Source organism: Cheilinus undulatus, linkage group 21 (assembly GCF_018320785.1).
Source record: "Cheilinus undulatus linkage group 21, ASM1832078v1, whole genome shotgun sequence".
Taxonomy (NCBI): Eukaryota; Metazoa; Chordata; class Actinopteri; order Labriformes; family Labridae; genus Cheilinus; species Cheilinus undulatus.
In genome coordinates this window covers 25,084,237-25,104,060 of record NC_054885.1, presented here as the reverse complement: position 1 = coordinate 25,104,060, position 19,824 = coordinate 25,084,237, and the positions used below count along the sequence as shown (strand labels likewise).

General features: G+C 39.9%; 1 protein-coding gene across 6 annotated transcripts in view; it reads right to left on the bottom strand.

The window, feature by feature from the left end:
- Window positions 1-19,824, bottom strand: part of smg1 (SMG1 nonsense mediated mRNA decay associated PI3K related kinase) — a 247,249-nt gene that overhangs the window by 150,505 nt on the left and 76,920 nt on the right. The window lies entirely within an intron of this gene.

Below are 19,824 nucleotides of genomic sequence, written 5' to 3'. Positions count from 1 at the left end.
GAAGCATATTTTGTACACAAAAAAAGTGAAAACCTAAATCTTACAACTTGGCCACATTGGTGTTTTTGATGTGAGTTTATCAGTTAGACTCAGGACTCCTCTACCCTTAGAGAAAGCCTGAACAGGCTTACCAGATGTTAGAGGATGAAATGAAGGAAATGGACAACACTGAGCAGTTAAAGAGAATTTCTTCTTCCATTATATGTTATTTTTATATACCCTGCATATTCTTCTCATGGTCTTATTTATACACAGGCCATATGGCTATTCAATACACACTCATTTATAGATGGCATCAAGCCATAATTTTATCAGATGTCCCACGTTTACAATAAACCCAGTTACCCCCATCTAGTCCACTGGATGATATGGTCATATCTATGATGAATATGGTACAGTATAGTCATACTTATGAAATGATCTAACAACTAATAGAGCTGGCACTTCAAAACGACTCTTACAGGTTTTAAGAGAACTAGAAATAATACTAACAAAAGCTTGTACATATCTAAATCGTAAATGTGATACTTAGATAATTTATGTATTGTTGTAAGTAATGTGACATTCCTGTACATTGAGAGGAAAGCTAACAAGAGTCAAAAGCATTGTTACGTAAGCAAACTTGGCCAATAAAGCGGATTTTGAGTGCAAGGCCGCTCTGGGCCCAGGACCCTATGCCCACTGACTTCTGTAGTCTCAGGACTACACCTCAGCCATCTCACATGCACATTTGCATGAAGTAAAGTAGTAACTGTAACTCAAATTACTGTGGTGAAAAGCGTCACCTCGCATGCACATGTGTACTAAAAGATCATACTAACTGTAATGTAATGTACTGTGGTAAAATACTGCATATCATAAGCGTATGTGCACCAAGTACTCTATTACCATACTAATCAGTATGTAATGTATGTGCTGTACTCAGATGTAGAATGAGTATTATCACTGTAACTCTGATACTGTGAGAAGGCTCCCTCACCTCATATGCACATTTTGCACTAATAAAATGAATGAAAGGATCTGATCTCATGTAATGCTGTGCACAGCCTTACATATTGTAAACTTCGGATCATGTGTGGTCAGCATTCTAGCACCCTTTACACATCTTGCAGTCATGCTATCATTACACATAGACCTGTATGTTTTGGAAAACAGTATCAAAGTAGTTACACATTTGTTTAGGCCATATTCAAATCATATGTTGAGATGTTGAAGTAATGACTATTTTCACTGTAACTCAAATACTGTGAGAAGGCTCCTGCACCTCATATGCACATTTTGCACTAATAAAATGAATGAAAGGATATGATCTCATGTAAAGGGGCCCAGACTCTTACATATTGTAAATTTCAGATCATGTTAGTCAGCCATGTGTAGTCAGCATTCTTGCACTCATTACACATTTTGCAGCCATGCCATCAATATACACAGACCTGTATGTACTGGAAAAAGTAACAAAGTAGTGACACATTTGCTTGGGTCATATTAAAATCATGTCTTCTGTAGTAGACAGTGCTATGTAGCTGTAAGTTTTGCACAGGTTTTGTTCTTGTACAGGTCAAAACCTATTGTTGTTTGAAATTGTATACAAGCTCATTTGTGTCCATCTGTAAAGGTTTGTATAGTGTTGTCTTTAAATTTATATGTAATTTTGGGTTACAGTCCAATACAGTACTTTTAGAAGTAAGCATAAGATGTTATTAGTAGGGGGGTTATGAGACTCTTATCTCACGAGACGAGACGAGATTTGGGCCCACGAGACACGAGATGAGAGATTTTACACTTTTTTTTAATTTTGGAAAAAATAGATGAGTGAATAATATGTCTTTTACACAGCTATAAGTCATAATTGCAAAAAACATCCAGGTATGTTCAGAAATGTTTAAACTATCTCCTTTTATATTGAATAGGTAATCAATGCTTACACACAGTTTGTCTTGTCTAACTCTGAGTCAAACTGTATATTTTAATGCTCTTCAAATCAAACCTTCCATTTTAATAGTCTACCACATCTTTATTTTACTACATTATAAACTCATTGCCACAATTACAATAATAATAATAAAAGCATTTAGATTATTTTGAAATTACTTTAAACACTGTTTACCACAGACTGAGATATATAGAGCTGCATCAGTAAAATCAAACTATTTCTAATCCTCTTTAAGGACATCCATATTTAAAACACTCAAAAAAAATATTTCTGTCAATAACACGTTTGCTGTGATGGAGAGAAAAAGTTTATTTTATTGTTTTGTGCACTTTTAGTTCGTATGAGCTTTGACAGTGTTGGACACGATGCACAGATGAGCAGTTATGTAAATGTGTGCGCGTTGGTGTGCCAGTGTGTGTCTCTGCTCTGTATGCTGTCAGACAACAAGCAGGGTGCGTTTAAATGGGGCAATAATTGCAGCTTTTGGAGCTAACAATGGACTCTATGGCGCTGCAATACAGTTTGTTTTGCTAAGTTTACCACTGCATTATACAACCACCTCTTGCGCTACTTATGTTAAGTTTCTAATGGATGATAGCATAGCCAACAGCTGATGGATGCGAGGCTGACAGTGAGACAAGAAGGAGACATGACGAAGAAGCGCAGAAACAAAGTTACAAAGTCACAGATACTGGCATTATGAGTGAGTCTGCACACATACACAAACTAATTTAACACTATATTCTCCTTACGGAGACTGCCCCGCTGAGGGGAAACAAGAAAGGGTCAGACTTAAAGGCTGCTGATACCTTCTTCCAAATTTGCTGTAAATTCTAATAACTGGGTGGTTTTTAACTCTCTGAGGTAGCTGAACCAAAATCAGAAATAGTGGGGGTAAAGAATCAATGACAGAGGTCTCGACTGACAGCCAGGGTGGAGCCCTCTCTGGCGGAAGTGATCAGTGTGCCAGATGTCTAAGGCAAAGGTGTACTGGTATAATAACAAATTTGGAAAGCACATGCCTCCCTTTTCCACTGGTCTCTGAAGCTTTTTTAGGTTTATTCTGGGGCGGCAACTCCCCCATAAAAATGTTTTTAAAAAATTAGTCAAATTGTTTTAAATATCCACGTGGGATTTCTAATGGCAGAGCATAAAGCAAGTATTGGAATTTAGGGACACTTATCATTTTGATAACATTAGTCCTCCCCCACAGAGAAAGATAAAGGTGCGTCCACCTGTTAATGTCTGCTCTGAACCTATTCAGAGCATCCTTCTGTCCTTCCAAGGACATCTTTCTGTCCTTCTTAGGACAGAAGGATGTCAGAGACAGGGCCTCTGATTTCATCCAGTTTATTTTATATCCAGATATTCTGGAAAATGACTCCACAATGTCAAGAAGTGCAGGTATGGAGCAATCAGGTTTTGTTACAAACAGCAAAATATCATCAGCATACAGCATTAACTTGTGTGACACCTGGCCAATTTGAACACCTGGGAAAAAGGGACTCTGACAGATAGCCTGTGCAAGGGGTTTTAGAATCAATGCAAAAAGGAGGGGAGATCGAGGACACCCCTGTCTTGTTCCTCTCTGTAAATCAAATTGTGCTGATAACATACCATTGGTCAAGACTGCTGCACGGGGGTTTGAATATAAGAGTTTAACCCAGGAGATAAATCTCTAACCAAAGCTGAAGGCTTTCAGGGTGCTAACCAAGAAAGGCCATTTGACCCTGTCAAATAATATTAATTTAATTCAGGAAACAAAGTCTGGCATGAAATAACAACATTGTAAACATAAGCAAACAAGCAACATTTCATAAATAAAATACAGAAAAGGTCAGAGGTCTAATCTGGGATTGAATTATGTATAAATCCATTTAAGAAGTAGTTTCACGAATGGTGGGTCACTTTAGCTTAATAAGCTTGACTTAAAGCTAACTTAGCTATGCTAGCTTAGGAATTAACTTTACTACATAAACCAATGTAAGTTAGCTTTATCAATGTGAGCTTCAGCAATGTACCAACATAGCTAAAGCTAATGAAGCTACACTGATAACATAGATATGTAGCTTATATAGCTGCTATGTTAGCTATGTAGCTTCATTATCTATAATTAAGTTATCTTTAGCAACTTGAGCTTTAGAAAATGTAGCCAAAGATCACCAAGCTACATAGATAAAATAGATAGGTAGCTTATGTAGGCGCTTTGTAAGCTTAGCTTTTGCTATGTTGGATATCATCTTGAGTTGCCCACATAACACTGACGAAACGCCTTATGTTATCAGAGAAACTCTGCAAGCGGATAAACCCCACCTGATCTGGGTGTATGAGATGGTTAACAATTCTATCTAACCTATATGTCAAAATTTTAGCCAGAATCTTACGGTCTTATCCAATCAGTGATATAGGGACCACTAATGATACCTATATTTTGGGGTAAAGAACAAATGAGGACAAATACTTACAATAGAAGTGGTAAAAACTGAGTTGTGCTTGAGTTAAAATGTCATGATTCAGTCTGTAACATCTATTTCATATCTCCAAATACAAACATTTTCCTCACATTCACAGAAGCATTTACTAAAGTTTCTCATAAGAAACTAAATCTTCGGGTGAGCACATGGTCGAGTAGCTTAAGGCACTACCCATGTACGTGGGCAGCCCAGGTTCATATCCGGCAAAAATATTTTTTTTAATTATTTTTTAAATCTTAAAAAAAAAAAAAAAAAAAAAAAAAAAAACCTAAATCTTCCTATTTTTTTATGGGACATTTGACATATAGGATACAATTGTCTAATTTACTGAGGTTACCTAAACACATCATATTTTCCCACTCATCTCGCAAAATTTGCTAATTAACTTCAATTCTGTCGATTCCAGCGCTGATGTCTACACAGGGGTAATATTTTTTAACAAAGAGGACTTGTAAAATTTGGGAGCACTTTTCAGCATTTGAAGAGTTTGCTATGACCCCCTATTACTCAAAGTGCAGGCAGTCTTTCTTACTGAAGCCGCAATTGAAGGTACCACATTCTTGTTTAATGTGATGCACAACACTGATGTGCTTTTAGTTTTTTTTTCCCCTCCTTGCAAGAACTGATGTGTGTTTTTCCACCAGGTATATTTTAAAACACTGTTACGTCATGGAGTCTGTGAGACTTCATAGCAGTATTGATAAGCCAAAACGTTTTGGATTTTTGGGTTCTTGAAAAATACATAACCTTGATCCCCATCCCTAGTTGTCATGTGGTAAATTGTGTAAATTCTGTGTAGAAGTTTGTGCAAATGATGTGGTTATTTGCGGGAGGATGCTTAAATTTAGGAGATGTCTCGTGTTTGTAAGCAGCTACTGGATGTCTTGCTTTTCCCTCGGTAAAGTAGATCCATCCATCAGCTTTATCCTCAGCTGGTGTGACTCTGAGTGGGGAAAATCTGGTCTAATTGTGAAGCGGTTCTAGTGATCTGGCGGGGTCAGTTGATCCCAGCTACAGAAGGCTGGCTTGCAAGAGCAGAGAAACGTTTGGTTTCAGTGACATGGAGCCGCATTTCCAAAAGTGTTACCCTGTCCTACAGAGCTCCAAATAAACTACATTATTTTACGTACTGTTATCGGTGAAGGAGGATGGGGAAAATTTGAATATCTGGCACAGTGAGCAGTCCAAAGCAGACACAGAAACCAAGGCCAAGCTAGGATATGTTATGGTGGGGCAGGGGACAGGGAGGCTAAGAGAAAAGCAGCTAAACTGCGAGGATGCTTGTTGTTAGGTATATGTCTGCGTAAACGTACAACAGTTAGGAAACAGTAGCGATGAGCAGTAGAAAGAGTAAAAAGAATTAACTGAAACGCGATCGAGTTGTAGGAAAATACAGCATCTCCTTGTCCTTGTTGGGGTTTATGATGGTGTGAGACGCAGCACTAAGAGTGAGTGACGCAATATGCTCACTGTACGTCAGCACATTAACCATATCAGTGGATGGGAACAAAGTGATGATGAGCAAAGTGAGGCATAAAAATGGCAATTTTGGAGTTTCATACAAAATCTATACATTTTCATGATGGGCCTCTCTGAACAGATACATGAGGAACGAAGCTCATACACAGACAGAAAACCAGAGTGCAACCCAGTGTCACACCTGGCAACCACACAACCACAGCAAACAACAGCAACAGCCTGAATATTCTCAGATTAAAGTGTCCTGTTTAAGAACACTTTGTTTCCAATAAGATACAACGATGGACAAAGACAACAACAGTTGCGCTGACATTATTCAGCAGGTGTGTTGCTTAACAGCACATCATCCAGCGGATAAATGAAAGCATTTGAAAAGGCTCCACTTAAACAAGAACCTCACTGTAATGAGGAGGAACAATAAAATCTCTCACCAGCCGGTTATGAATTTCCCATGATATAGGATCTTTGTTTTAATAATGGTGCTCTGGTTTTGTGAATCAATTCATTCTACCTTCAACTATCAACCTCAGAGGAGGAGGAGAGGGGACTCCCTAATGTCTGCAGCTACGTCATAAAGTTATCCTCAGATTTCACACGGCTCCAACTTCTTTATCCACCAAGATGGGCTGTAAAAAGTCTTCCAAAACTTTGTAGTAGGTCCCATTGGTTGAAAAAGTAATCCAGTGCTGAAGTCCGTGTTGAAATCAGCAGGATAGGCGCTAATAAGCATATTTAACAAGCTAACTTACGGTTGTATGATGATGTTTTCAAGTTGGCTGAGAAATTTTAGTGTTTAAAGAATGGGTATAAATATGTCAATATAGTGATTAAAATAACCCAGTAATTTAAATATATATATATATATATATATATATATATATATATATATATATATATATATATATATATATATTTATATATACATAAATTAAAGTAAATTTGCAAAATGCTACAACCAACATTTCTGTGGAATGGTTGAATGTTCAATTAAGTTTTACTCTGGTCAAAAATTTTGGTCTACAGTGGCCTGTATGCTTTAGATAGTTTGATGCCGTTCAGGACCTGAATTTCAGTGGGGGACTGTGGGACTTTGAGGGTTTCAAACCTCCAGAGGCCTGTACGACGAAGCTGTATTAACAAGCCTGGGATATCTCTCCACTAGCTGGATTGACTTATCAAGACATTCGCAATCCAGATCAGCAGTACAATGAAGCTGGTTATCAACTCGGTAACTGCACCCAGAGTTTTCCAATCTGGATCAGTGCATGCTCACATAAAAGGGGTGGTGGTTGCAGCGTCTGACCAATCGCAAACATGGAGGAATGCAGAGCAGCGTATTTCTCAATGGAGGAACAGATAATCATTCTTAAAAAATATTAGAAATTTAAAGCAGTCAGTAGTTGCCAGAGGCAGTGACAGTGTTGCCAGAGGCAACACTGTCACTGCAGCAAAAGCCAGGAAGAAATGCTGGCAGAAAACTGCCAACTCTGTTAATGCATAAATTCATCAGACTATACAATATCAATTCATTGGACAATATAAACGGACAGCACTCTGATCACTCAGTTACATTTTATTACGGCACAGATGTTTGGGGCAGAGCTTCCTCAGCCAATTTTGTGTTGTAATATTAATTCCTCACCTTGATTAGTACCACAAAATACAGTATATGAACATAATTTAAAATATTACAGTTATAATACAGTTGTCATACCCTGCTAAAGTTTCTGCGACAGTGCAGACTCCCTGAAGACCCGGGAGTCATGTCCAGAGCTTGCCTTTATTTTGGCTGTAAAACAAATGAGCAGGAGGCATGAGCCCTGAAAATTTTAATGCAGCTCCAAAATATGAACAAATCACTGTATTATCAACTTCACAGCTCCCCTTTCTGCTCTGCTTGGCTCAGCTGCTCTTTCTCTTTCTCGCATGCTTGCAGCCTCACTCCCTCTTGCTGTTTTTAGGGTGTGTGTTTTAGCCCTGCATGTTTCCATGACAGCAAAATCTGATTTTTTGGCAAAATAGCTAACTTTGAGAGGCCGCCATGGCCACGCCTTTCAACTAATGAGAAAATCCAGAATAACTTGACCTAAGACCTCTCTTCTTGCTCTACACCAAAGATCAGGTAGTTTGCATTAATGCCTTAGGACGGGTTTGTTCTAATACGACCCCTAAAATATGCCTCCTTTTACCAAAAAATTCAAAATGGCCGACTTCCTGTTTGACTTATGATATAAGTCCAAGAGACTTTTTTGTGCATCCTGACATGACACATCCATCCACACATGTTCGAAATCCTAGGTTAAACCTGCTGGGGGAGCTGAATTTTTTAAAAAGTTGTAGGGGGCGCCACTGAGCCAATAGGCCATTCCCCACCTACAAAATGAATATCAATCATCTTAGCATGCCAATGAGATTTTTTTTTTGGTCAAGTTTCATTGTTCTCTATGTCTTATAACCATATGAAAAATCTATGTCCTGTTGCATGGCGAACAAAAAATCGCCATGGCCACGCCTTTAGACGTAGATCTTTGACCATCAAACATGTGTAAGATGAAGTCCTTGGGAACTGCCTGAGCAAATTTCAGCATGACTTGTCCATCAGTAGAGGAATTGACACAAAAATTCAAGAGAAGTAACTTCATGTTGCCAGAGGGTAGAACTGTGCAATTTATTAAAATTTCAAATATGAATGTGTTCTGGGTGGGACTGTCATCTAGCACATGAAATTTGTCTCAGATACAAGGATGTATATCAGAGTTATGACTGATCAAAAATTGATGGCGAGACGAAAAGGCAACTTTTTTGTATATAGCCCCGTAGAGGCCATGCCCTCTAATGAAAAGTCACAGATTTTTGTACAGACATAAATCCACTTCTCCAGGCTGTCCTGACACAAATTTCATGTAAATATCTTCAAAGGACTTTAAACAGCGGCTTGTACTATCAGCCTTGACACTCCCACCACTAGGTGGCGCTATGACTGACAAAAGTTCTATCCATATTTATGTGTGCAGACATGGACCTGCCATACATCCAGGAATTTTGAGCCAGATTGGACAATGCATGGCTGAGTTTCACAGAACTTCCTGTTTTTCCAAAAATATGCAAATTTGAGGGCTCACCATGGCCATGCCTTTTGACTAATGAGAAAGTCCCGAATAACTTTTCATCATCCATGTCTCATCTGCCTCTGTGCCAAAGTACAAGTCGATCGGATCAAATCCCTCAGAGGAGTTATTCCAGATATGACCCCTGGAACAGGGCAAAAATACCCCAATTTTCACTAATTTATTCAAAACGGTGGATTTCCTGTTGGAGATAGAAGAATAGTCCCACTGGGATTTTTGTAGATCTGCCCAAGATACATCTGTCCACAAAATTTCATTAATTTACGACAAAGTCAAAGGAGGATGACTTAACTTTTAAAACTTTTGGGGGACGCTATTTAGGCAATTCTGAATTGGCATGTTGCAAACCAGGAAAATATCAAATTTTTCACAAGACTGGATGCACCTGCAAAGTTTCATACTTTTGAATATGTTAAGGGCCTCAAAAGTCCATGCTAACTTTCCGTTTTTGGCAAAAACAATTATGTCCTCACACCCTCAGTGCTCGGGCCTTAATAATTCAAACAATTACAATTAGGTCCTCGCACCACTTGGTACTCGGGCCCTAATTAAAAATCAGTTATACAAATTACTGAAGGACCTTTATGACAAACTAGTATCTTCATCACTTTAGGTTTACATATGATTTCCAGGGTTCCCAGTACCTTTCAAATTTTTCTCTGGCATATCTTAGAGAGAAGGTCAAGCATTACATACCAGTGTTTCTCCTACCATTCTATTGGGAGGGCACCCCACCCTGCCAACGGCACCCCCCGCCCCCCTTGAACGTTGAGTCAATTTTATTTAATTGTTTTTTCTATATAGCGCCAGATCACAACACAAGTCATTTAAGAATAACTTTCCTATAGAGCAGGTTTTTACCTGGTCCTTTAATTAAACAAACTAAATAGCCCAAAGTTATTTATGCTGTTAATATTAATGTATTTAATTCTAAGTCCTGGTTTTCTGCTTGTTCCCCCTGACTACATGAGCAGAGCTGAGCGAACTGCTCACTGAGAGCCCCGCCCCCTCCTCTCCGTGTCAGAGCTGCAGTCACTCAGTATCATAAGAGAGAGTTCTCCAACTGATTTATCCTCTGCAGTTGTGTATGAACCGATGTCCTGCTTGTTTAACGTCTGAGATAGTTACACGAGCGCTGAATTTCAGCGTGAGATTGCAGCAATTGTGCACAATTTATCAAATTCTCACTACAAGTCTGACACTTGTAATGGAGGAAAATCGCTTGTATAAAATGCTTCAAACTGACAAACTGGTGGGAAATGTGGTCAGAATCAGCGACAGTGGGTTCGTGTCTGCACCAGCTCCCTCCTGGTCTTCTGACCACAGCAGGCAGAAATACGCACGGCCCCTCACAGGTGTGTGGGGGCAGGTGTGCCGTGAATAACGGAGGGGATCAGTTCCTGTACAGACTATGACTGAGTGGCCCCTCCGCGGGTCACCTAATGATCATTTTAATATTTTAACATTCAATCATCAGGGATCAATAAACTGGTGGATGATCCCTTTTGTCCTTTTATTCCTCGCGTGCATGTTTCTCATAGCGCCTGGTGATACTGGCGATATTTATCATTGCTATTTATGCCTGTAAATAAACCTTGTCAACGTGCAGGTTACGACAGACACTCTTTAACGTTTATAAACGCAGGAGTGTTGACAAAAGATCACACAGGCATAGAGACAACAGGAGGAGACAGAGACATGCATGGGTGTGAATGGAAGAGAGAAAATGGGTGGATAAAGTCAGTGGAGAACAATCAATCATCATTAAGAACATTTACCAAAATGCATAATCTAACCTACTATAAATATAATTAGATATCAGTTTTCTGGTTACCAAATCTTTGTAAGCTTCCACAAATATCTTAATCAGGTTTAATCCTCTCTCTGTTGTGGACTTAATATTTTTGTCAAAATAGTTTCTCATTTGGAGGTATTTGAAAAAAATCACATTTCTGTAGGTGACAGGTTTCTTTAAGTTTTTGAAAGGACCACAACCCATTACTACTGGTAATAACTGAAAATGAGGGGATTCCTGAGTTCCTCCATTTTTTCAATCTACTGTCTAGTTGAGCAGGTATGAATTCTGTGTCATGTATTATCCAGCACAATAATCGTGCATCTTTTTGCAAATTCTTTGTCCTTCAATATTTTATCCCAAACGTTCAGTGGAACGGTTACCCAGGTGGAAAGTTTATCTAAGTGTTTATTAAGAAGGTTTGTGTCTCCTAACAGGGAAGGGAGAGGTATGCTTATTTGGCTTTGCTCTATTGTCATCTATTTAGCATCATATGTGTCATCACACCAACAAATTAAATAATGTAATTGTGCCACTTTGTAATAAACTTCTAGGCAGGGTAGTGCCAACTCCCCTCTGTCTCTTGGAAGTTGTGATGTCTGAAAATTTATCCTTGTTTTCTTTCCTCCCTAAAAGAAGGATGAAACAACTCCATTCAGTAAATTGCTTAGGGGGTATTGCTACCGGCAGTGATTGAAAAAGAAAGAGCAGTTTGGGCAACACATTCATTTTTACAGCTTCTTTTCTGTTATATATGGACATTGGTAGAACAGATCACATGTTTAGGTCTGCTTTAATTTCTCTATTTCTTTTAGTAGGGATAATACTTTAGGAAAACTTGTCTCAGGGCAGGTAAGAATTAAAAGAATATCATCCATGTATGCACAAACTTTGTGTTGATCCTCCCCAATTAAAATACCCATTACATGACTATCCTCTTAATAGCCTAAATCAAAGGTTCAATAAAAAGGACAAAAAGAGCCAGACTGTTGGGGCATCCCTGTCTACAACCCCTTTCAGGAGAAACAATTTAAGATAGATTCCCATTTATTTGGATTCTGCCTGTAGGGGAGCTGTATAAAGATTTCAGACATCCTATGACCTCTGAGTTAAATCCAAATCGTTTGAGGGTCAAATAAAGATAATCCCAGCAGACCAAATCAAGGGTCCTCTTGTCATCTAAGCTTGTAACTACTCATTCAGTTTCACCATTTTTCATATTGTTAATAAGATGCAGGGCCTGCCTTACATTGTCATGTGTTTGTCTGTTTTTCACAAAGCCTGTTATATCCATGTCATTTAAGTCAGGGGTTATGCTTTCTAAACCTTTTGCCATTATAGATGCAAACAGTCTGTAGTCTATGTTTAATACTGAAATGGGTCTATGACAGCCACACTCAGTCCTGTCCTTACCCGGCTTAGGAATTACTGAGATCACTGCTTGTCTCTGGGAAAGAGGGGTCTCTCTGCCCTGCAAAACATGGTCAAAGCATTTTTTTCCCATAAAGGTATTAGTATTTCTCTAAAGGTCTTGTACCACTCCGCTTGGTAGCCGTCAGCCCCTGGCATTTTATTTGCTTTCAGATTTGAAACAGCCTTATTGATTTCTTTTTTCTGTTATTGGCTGAGTTAACCACTTATTCTGTCACTGCCACTGTGAATGCAACGCTCACGTGATGGCGCACGATCCAAGATGGCGGCACCCTGCTGCTAGATCCAAACAACTTTCCTCCTTGGACTTACCATTTACTTTTTCTTCTCTGAAAGTTCTTTTTTTCACTTCCCATAAACCTCGGCTTCCCCTTTTGAAACAGACTATCTCATTCATCGACCTGGACCACTTAGAGGACTATATTTCTTCACCAGATACTGCACAATGAACACTGCCACATCATCCACCTCCAAACTCTGAAAATCCAGCCTCTCTCCAGACTACAAAAGACCCCATTCAGATTCTCTACCCAGCACAGATACAGTGCTCAACAAATTTATTAGACCACCTGTCATATTTGTCTCAGAGACCATCCAGCACCATGAAGTGCTTTAATGCCGGCTCTTTCATTTTCAGTGAGCTCTCAACGTTTTACCATTTTGAACAGGAATGAGGGATTTCAAACTGAATTCACCCAAATTTGAGCCAGCTCACTGGGATTCTCTGAGAAGTCAGAAATGAATCAAGCACAGCATTCAACCACTAAAACTCATTTTTCTCTTCAGGAATGCAAGTAAATAACTATAATTTGACATATTAATCAAGAAATATTAATGTGCTTTAACTGTTTTTTTTTTTTTCAGTTTTTTTCTAAATCAGTACATTTGAAAATTCATGGAAAACAATAATAATTATATTTTAGCATTAAAAATATCATTTGGGTTAAAGAGCTTCTACATATTGGTGTATTAACCATTGCTGAAACATAAAAAATGATTTTGATAATTACCAATGCTGTTAATTTAGGGCAGCTGTAGCATAAACCTTACTTTGGTTGGGGTTAGGGTGGTCTAATAAATTTGTTAAGCACTGTACATACACCCCACTTTTATCCTTTGACACAAAACTCATGATTATTTTTCCATCATTCTTTTCCTCCCAAATTAGATACTTATATATATTCAACTTGTCTTAAAGAATATAAATAACTGAAACTATTGTTATTATGATTATTATCATTATTAAAATCATTAAGCACAATCATGATGGTGATTATTAGGGCCCGAGCACCATCTGGTGCGAGGACCCTCTTGAAATTGCTCCAATTATTATTCTTTATTATTATTATTTTTCCGACACACACGTGGCTTGTTTTGGGGGCCTTAAAAAAAGTCCTGGATTTTGCCTCATCTCATCAGAAAAAAATCCAAATTTCATATTCTGGTGGTCCCAGACCTCTACCTCAAAAAATGGCCCCACAGGGGCCCCAAAACCAACTAACCAGGAGCCCCTCCCACAAGTTTGTCTGACATGCATGAAAATCGTTACACATATGTATCATGACTAGACGAACAAAAAATCCTCTGATGACCATCCTCTAAAATGTACAGGAAATGATGTAATAGCCAATATGTGTCCTCCTAGGGGCCTTGACCGACAGACTCCAGAGTGGTTTCTCCTGAAACTAGACAAGATGGAGATCTCAGCTTGTGCTCTGTAAGAGTTTTCACCAGGGGGCGGGGCTGTAATAAGCCAAACTTTGACAAGCACTTTTTTCACCATTTTTATGAAGATAAATGGTGTCAAAACAACAATTATTGTGCTTAACTTTTCAGTGCTTACACCAATCCTCACCAAACTTCTCAGAGATGATCACCCATAGGTCTTCTATCAAATCATGCACAAACATCAGAAATCAATAACTCTGCCCCCTTCTGACATCACAACATTGATTTGACCCCTTTTTCCACTTTTCTCAATTTCAAAATTCAGCCCCCGAACACCGTACAACTTAGGCAGATGATCTTCGGGGAAACTATGCATCATCGCCCCACCTACAAAAAAGCCTCTTGGACCCATGCCAAAATCCCAACAGGAAGTCCACAAACTGCGCCCTAATTTCAAAAGACGTCAATTTTCGGACAATTGGACACTGAAAACTGATGTAACTTTGCTGGAGATCATTCTGTGGTCTTCAGAATATTATGGCAACACATCAGGATCACACTGAACACCCCCACATGAAAACGCCTCATCATGGTGCCCTCCTCTGCCAACAGGAAGTGATGCAAATGGCTCATTTCTGCATTTTTCTTAGTGTGTTGAACATTTAATGCTCTGGTTTTCACATAAAGTCCTCAATATCTGTCCTTACATTGACATGTTTCATTAACAGACCCCCCCCCAGTGGCCATGTCGGCCATTTTGATCCTTCGCCCTTTCACAGGAAGTGGGTCATTTCTGTGCTATTCTTACTGTTTTTAACCTATAATGCTCGGATTTTCACCTGAATTCCTCTATATCTGTCCCAACATGGACATGTTACATTAGCAGACACCCCATTGGCCATGGCGGCCATTTTGATCCTTAGTCATTTGACAAGAAGTGGGTGTAACTCTCAAATCAAACACCCGATTGCCTTCAAATTTCACATGGATGATCAGGGTCTGCCTCTATACTAATTTCAGTATTCATTTCATGGATTTGCTATAGCGCCCCCTACTGTGAGATGCCATTGGCACCTCCATTAGTCCCCCCGTGGACTTATCTTCTGGACTCCAGAGTGGTATTTCCTGAAACTAGACAGAATGAAGATCTCAGGTTGTGCTCTGCAGGAGACACCACAGTGGCCATGTCGGCAATTGTGATCCTTCGCCATTGGACAGGAAGTGGGTGTAACTCTCATATGAAACACCCAATTGCCTTCAAATTTCACATGTATGATCGTGGTCTGTCTCGCCACAAATTTCTGTGCTAATTTCATGGTTTTGCTGTAGCGCCCCCAACTGTAAGATGCCATTAGAACCTCCAAAATAAGCATTCCAATATTTTTATGATATTACATGATAAATACTCTTTCCCTCATCACCTTTACAAATCAACATCCACCTCTGACATACTGCCATCTCCTGTTGAGGGCCAGTACTATCTCATAAACAAAGTGCACCGTTCTGATGTTTTTAAACGTAATGATGCTCAGAGGAGGATTGCCCTGGTCTCCCTACAGTGCAGCAGCACATTGCAGGGGTTTGCATACACCCCACTGATGCCACACACTGGCGGTTGCATGACGCCCCGACCTGCGCCGCAGTGCGAGGGCCCTTCAGTGTTGCTTGCAGCTCTGGTTATTGTTGTTGTTGTTGTTGTTGTTGTGTTTGTTGTTGATACCACTACCTCCCCTCTTAGCATAATGAGAGTGTCAGTCCAGTAGGACTATACCCCCCCCTTATTCCCTGGTTCCAAGGTCCTCTCTTGAGCACCATTGTTTTAAATAAACCTTTTACGAAAGATCATTTAAAATAAACTTGGCGGATGTTTCCCACCAATGACAAACAGGCTCCCTCCTCAGGGTCTGGGTGCGGTTTGCCAAGGGACATTAACTCTGTCCAAATTTTCAAAAAACTGGTCAAAATAGAACTCAAAATAGAAATCAAATCATAAATAAATCAACTTTAAAGATGGGCCACACTGGCAAAAGACAGACAGGCTCCCTCCCCAGGGTCTGGGGGTGGTCTGTCTTGGGACCAGGCTCAGCCCTCGTCTTTGAGATCCTAAAACTCATAAACACCACTCTGGACATATAATCAGAAAACAGAATCAAAAAAGATAGAAGGAAAAACATTTTGACTCTGCTTAAACAACTGAATTGTATTAGCTTGTTCCATTATGTTGGTGCTCAGATCCAGGCCAGCTGCTTTGGGGTAGAGCTGGGCTGCACTCCACCTGGTGACTAAAGATCTCCATTAGCCTGATAACCATCATAGCTGCAATATTTCTTTTCCTAATCTCCCTTTATTTCTTCATCCTCTTACCAGACCATCAATAACCACTTTGACAAATTTGAAATCCTTCTCACTAAGAAAATCTGCTTCCACACACATATAAACTCTCTCTCTCTCTCTCTCTCTCTCTCTCTCTCTCTCACACACACACACACACACCTATAGTCGCTACAAAAAGTATGTGAACCCTTTGAGATTTCTTGGATTTCTGCATAAATTGGTCATCAGATGTGTTCCGATCTTCATCTAAGTCACAACAATAGACGAAGTCTGCTTAAACTAATACCGTGCAAAAAATGATATGTTTTCATGTTTTTATTAAACAAACCATTTAAACACTCACAGTGCAGGGTGGAAAAAGTATGTGAACCCCTAGGCTAATGACTTCTCCAAGAGCTAATTGGAGCCAGGAGTCAGCCAACCTGGAGTCCAATCAATGCAATGAGATTGGATGTGTTGGTTAAGGCTGCCCTGCCCTATAAAAAACACACACCAGTGTTGAATTTGCTGTTCTCAAGAAGCATTGCCTGATGTTAACCATGCCTGGCACAAAAGAGCCCTCAGAAGACCTACAATCAAGAATTGTTGATTTGCATGAAGTTGGAAAGGGTTACAAAAGTATCTCTAAAAGTCTTGATGTTCATGTGTCCACGGTAAGACAGACCGTCTACAAATGGAGAAGGTTCAGCACTGTTGATACTCTCCCTAGGCGTGGTCGTCCTGTAAAGATGACTGCAAGAACAGCGCAGAATGCTCAAGTGAAGTGAAGAAGACTCCTAGAGTGTCAGCTGAAGACTTACAGAAATCTCTGGCACATGCCAACATTTGTGTTGACAAATCTACAATAAGTAAAATATTAAACAAGAATGGAGTTCATGGAAGGACACCACGGAGGAAGCCACTGCTGTCCAAAAACACATTACTGCACATTTGAAGTTTACAAAAGAGCACCTGGATGTTCCACAGCACTACTGCCAAAATATTCTGTCCATAGATGAAACCAAAATTGAGTTGTTTGGAAGGAACACACAACGCTATGTGTGGAAAAAAAAAGGCACAGCACACCAACATCAAAACCTCATCCCAACTGTGAAATATGGTAGAGGGGCCATCATGGTTTGGGGCTGCTTTGCTGCCTCAGGGCCTGGATGGATTGCTGTCATTGACGGAAAAATGAATTCCCAAGTTTATCAAGACATTTTGCAGGAAAACTTAAGACCATCTGTCCACCAACTAAAGCTCAACAGAGGATGGGTGATGCAACAGGACAACGACCCAAAGCATAGAAGAAAATCAACAACAAAATGGCTTCAACAGAAGAAAATACACCTTCTGGAGTGGCCCAGTCAGAGTCCTGACCTCAACTCGCCTGAGATGCTGTGGCATGACCTCAAAAGAGCGATGCACACCAGACATCCCAAGAATATTGCTGAACTGAAACAGTATTGTAAAGAGGAATGGTCCAAAATTCTTTCTGACTGTTGTGCAGGTCTGATCTGCAACTACAGGAAACGTTTGGTTGAGGTTATTGCTGCCAAAGGAGGGTCAACCAGTCATTAGCCTAGGGGTTCACATACTTTTTCCACCCTGCACTGTGAATGTTTACATGTTTTGTTCAATAAAAACATGAAAACATATCATTTTTAGTGCAGCACTAGTTTAAGCAGACTGTGCTTGTCTATTGTTGTGAATGAGATGAAGATCGGAACACATTTGATGACCAATTTATGCAGAAATCCAAGAAATCTCAAAGGGTTCACATACTTTTTCTAGGGACTGTATCCTCATATACACAGTCCAACCTTTTTTGTTTTGTTTTTCATCTCTCCTAAAATCTGTTAAAACTGCAAAGCTAGCCTGCTTGTTTACTATCCTGCCCTGTCTTGTTACATGTCTTGGTCTTTGTCTGTATCGTCTTGCAATATTCTCAGCACAAGTAACTTTTTGGATTTTGGGCTGTTCTCATAAAAGTTTTGTTTAATTAATTTTGCTCATTTCACTACTTTGCTTTCCAATAAATCATTTAAGATATTTTTAGTAACAAGAATCTCTTTTAAAGTATTACTATCCTTGTTTTCCATGTGTTTATTCTCCAGCATCTTTAACTTTCTGTTAGATTTTTAGTTTCTTTATTTTCTCTCTTTTTCTGGGATGACCACATTATAAGTTTACCTCTCAGGCCTGCTTTTGCAGCATCCCCCAGCGTGCTTAGGGACACTGATCCATTGTCATTGTAGACCATATATTCTTTAAGTTCTTTTTTTTTTTTTTTTTTTTTTTACATATTTTCAACATTGTCGGTCGTTCAAGAGACCTGTATTTAGTCTCCACAGTGTTGTCTAGGGTTTGTTATCTTGATGTATTACTAAGTATATCCCAGTGTGGTCAGAAATATCTCTCGCTCCATTGTCACACTTTATGATCCTGTGTCTATCTACATTTAACATAAAGAAATAGTCGATCCTTGAGTATACCAAGTGGTATACGCCGCAGGATGATCTCTCAATAAACCAACACTGACCTCAGATTAGAGCCAGGCTGGGGTTTAGATCCGAGTGACCGGTGGCACTGCTAAATGCCGAGGTTGCTGTTCAGGAGGGACAGCTGGGCTAGGATCAACTTTTCAATAAAATCCTGAATATTATCTCCTTTCACCCCCTCAAGAACTCCGTGGATGCGGATATTATTTTGCCATGAGCGAGCAAACTTTCTCCTGCAGCTGCAGCGTGTGTGACAACACCTCTTTGGTCTTCATGTTCATTTCCTCCACGTCTGCAATTCTCTGTTCCATTTCCTCAGCCCTCTTGGTGATTTCTTTTAAGTCAGTGGCAACTGCATTTAGTTTCCGCCCTATTTCTTCCCTAAATTCCACCAGTTCTTTTCTCAACAGATCCATTTTTTCAGTGAAGTCCTTCTTTACCTCCACCCGTGATGTTTAAATCTCCGCGACGATGCTAGCTTTCATATCCTTGTGCTCTAAATTGTTGCTAACGCTCTTGTGGTTGTTGTCTTTTCCCTCAATTTTATATTGTGTTTCTGAAGTTTGGTGTGATTTCCCCCAAGTCTTTCTTCCCATACCCCGTCCTGCTCTTCAAGGCAACTTTTAAGTGGTTTTAGAATATTAAATTTGTTGGGGGAGACTGACCGCCTGGGAGCCTCTAGCCTCCAGGAGCCTGAGCTGATAATGGACTCTCTGGTTGCTGAGGCTTCCCGCTTCCCTGTAAACAACACCACACTTCCCTGGCTTGGTCCCACCACTTCCTCTGAACCGGTGCCATCGATGATACCATCAGTCCAGGAGGACAAGGACTGGCCTAGGCTTGGTGCTAAGCCTAAAGTCTGTAAATGTTCCACACCAGCTCCTCGGGACACTTGGACTGTCATCCGTGGGAAAAGGCATGGTAGGAATCCTCCATCCTCCATCTGGATCTCCTCCTGTTGGGACCATTTGGCTCGAAAATAAGTTCGATGTTCTGGGAGAAAAATATCTGTCCACAGACAACCTGGAGCCTTCTGTCAGTCCAGCTCAGCCACCGGTAAAGCCACCTGCGGTCCCGGGTAGAGCCTCCTCCCGTCAGTCTG